This window comes from Rutidosis leptorrhynchoides, chromosome 1 (genome assembly GCF_046630445.1).
Source record: "Rutidosis leptorrhynchoides isolate AG116_Rl617_1_P2 chromosome 1, CSIRO_AGI_Rlap_v1, whole genome shotgun sequence".
NCBI classification, from domain to species: domain Eukaryota; kingdom Viridiplantae; phylum Streptophyta; class Magnoliopsida; order Asterales; family Asteraceae; genus Rutidosis; species Rutidosis leptorrhynchoides.
In genome coordinates, this window is record NC_092333.1 from 567,640,930 (window position 1) to 567,643,806 (window position 2,877).

The 2,877-nt window shown below is 48.1% G+C and overlaps 1 non-coding gene across 1 annotated transcript; it reads left to right on the plus strand.

Annotated features, from left to right (window-relative positions):
- The first annotated feature begins 232 nt into the window (after positions 1 to 232).
- Positions 233 to 304, plus strand: TRNAQ-UUG (transfer RNA glutamine (anticodon UUG)). The gene has a single exon. It is a non-coding gene; the product is annotated as a tRNA-Gln (tRNA).
- Positions 305 to 2,877: the final 2,573 nt, after the last annotated feature.

Below are 2,877 nucleotides of genomic sequence, written 5' to 3' on the forward strand. Positions count from 1 at the left end.
CATTCATCGTTTATCATTCATTTGATATTTTTATCATTCATTTGATATTTTTATCAACTATCTGGTATTGTGGTGAATGATAAATGCTTGATGAATGATACTGTTTTTTGATAGATGAGAAGTGTTTGATGAATGATAGCATTATGATGAATGATAATCGTTTTCCGATAAAAGGTAAGTGTTTTTTTATATGAATGACAACAATTAGATGAATGATAATTGTTTGATAATTGGGCATTTGCTCTAGTGGTATGATTCTCGCTTTTGGTGCGGGAGGTCCCGAGTTCGATTCTCGGAATGCCCCAATTTTTTTATAACAGTAATCACGATAACGGTTTGATGAATGATAACATTTTGATGCACGATAGTTATTTTGTGATGAATGATAATTGTTTTCTTTTGAATGATAACATTTTTGACTTCTAATTGACACGTGATTGTTATTAAAACTTTTATCATTCATCATATTTTTTTTCTTATTCATCTTATTTTTATATCATTCATCAGTTTTTTTAATCATTCGTCATATTTTTATAAATGCTAACTGAATAACTTAGATGAGTGATAACTTTTGTCTGATGAATGATAATTTTTTTTCTAATGAATGATAATTGTTGCTTTTATGAATCATATAACTGTTTGATGAATGATAATTGTTTGATGAATGATAATTATTTGATGAATGATAATCGTTTTAATGAATGATAATCATTTTGTGATGAATGATAATTGTTTGATGAATGATAATTGTTTTTTTCGATGAATGATAAATGTTTTAGTGAATGATAATCATTTTGTGATGAATGATTATTGTTTTCTTATGAATAATAACTGCTTTTAAAAGAATGATAACTATTTGATGAAAGACAACTTAGATGAATGATAACTTTTTCTGATGAATGATAATTGTTTCTTTTATGAATCATAAATGTTTGATGAATAATAAATGTTTTTCGATGAATGATAAATGTTTTTATAATGGTTGGTGGTGGTCAGTTGTGGGTGGTGGTGGTGGTGGTCATCGTGGTGGGTGGTGGGTGGTGGGTGGTGGTGGTGGTGGTGGTGGGTGGCGTTGGATGGCGGTGGGTGATGGGTGGCGGCGGTTGGTGGTGGGTGGTGGTGGTTAGTGGCAGTGGTTCGTGGAGGCAGTTGGTGGCAGTTGGTGGTGGTGGTTCGTGGTGGTGGTTCATGGTGGGTGGTGGTGGTTATGGGTGGTGGTGGTTATGGTGGTGGGTGGTGGTCATGGGTGGCAGTTGATGAGTGGTGGTTGGTGGTGGTGGTTGGTGGAGGTTGGTGGTGGTGATGGTTGGTGATTAGTGGTGGTGGTGGGTGGTGGTCGTGGTGGCGATTGGTGGTGGTGGTTGGTGGTGGTTGTTGTTGGTGGTGGTTGGTGGTGGTGGTTGGTGGTTGTGGTGGTTGGTGATGGTGGTGGTGGTTGGTGGTGGTGGTGGGTGGTGGTGGCGGGTGGAGGTAGGTGGTGGTGGTGGTGGGTGGTGGTAGTGGGTGGTGGGTGGTGGTTGGTGGTGGTGGTTGGTGGTGGTGGTTGGTGGTGGTTATTGGTGGTGGTTCGTAGTGGTGGTGGTGGTTCATGGTGGTGGTGGTGGTTGGTGGTGGCGGTGGGTGGTGGTTGTGGGTGAGTGGGTGGTGGTGGTGGGTAGTGGTGGTGGCTGGTGGTTGTGGGTGGTGGTTGGTGGTTGGTGGTGGTTAGTGGTGGTTGGTGGTGGTGGTGAGTGATGGTTGGTGGTGGTGGTGGTTTGTGGACGTGGTGGCAGTTGGTGGTGGTGGTTGGTGGCGGTTGGTGGCGGTTGGTGATGGTGGTGGTTGGTGGTGGTGGTTTGGGGTTCGTGGTGGTGGTGGTTCATAGTGGTTCGTGGTGGTTGGTGGTGGTTGGTGGTGGTGGTTGGTAGTGGTTGTGGGTGGTGGTGGTTCGTAGTGGTTGGTGGTGGTGGTGGTTGGTGGTGGTTGTGGGTGGTAGTGGCGGGTAGTGGTGGCTGGTGGAGGTGGTGATGGTGGTGGGTGGTGGTGGTTGGTTGTGGTTATTGGTGGTGGGTGGTGGTGGTAGGTGGTGGTAGTTGGTTGTGGTTATTGGTGGTGGTTGGTGGTGGTTCATGGTGGTTCGTGGTGATGGTGATTGGTGGTTGTGGTGGGTGGTGGTTGTGGGTGGGTGGTGGTGGGTAGTGGAGTTGGGTGGTGGTGGGTGGTGGTTGTGGGTGGTGGTGGCGGGTGGTGGTTGGTGGATGGTGGTTGGTGGTGGTGGTGGTTGGTGGTGGTGGTGGGTGGTGGTGGTGGTTATGGGTGGGTGGTGGTGGGTAGTGCTGTTGGGTGGTGGTGGGTGGTGGTTGTGGGTGGTGGTTGGTGGTGGTGGTTGGTGGTGGTAGTTGGTGGTGGTTGGTGATTAGTGGTGGTGGTGGTGGTGGGCGGTGGTGGGTGGTGGTGGTTTGTGGTCGTGGTGGTGGTTGGTGGTGGTGGTTGGTGGCGGTTGGTGGTGGTGGTTCGTGGTTTGTGGTGGTGGTTCATGGTGGTTGGTGGTTGGTGGTGGTTGGTGGTGGTGGTTGGTGGTGGTTGGTGGTGGTGGTTGTGGGTGGTGGTGGCGGGTGGTGGTGGCGGGTGGTGGTTGGGTGGTGGTTGGTTATAGTGGGTGGTGGAGGTTGGTGGTGGTGGTGGTTGGTGGTTAGTGGTGGTGGGTGGTGGTAGGAGTAGTGGTGGTTGGTGGTGCATAGTGGGTGGTGGTGGTGGTGGTGGTGGTGGTTGGTGGTGGTGGTGGTGTTGGTTGGTGATGGTTCGTGGTAGTGGTGGTGGTGGTTTATAGTTTTAACGACCCGTCCTAATCCATCTGGACGAATACATTACATTTGGTTACATCGCGAGGTACTGGAC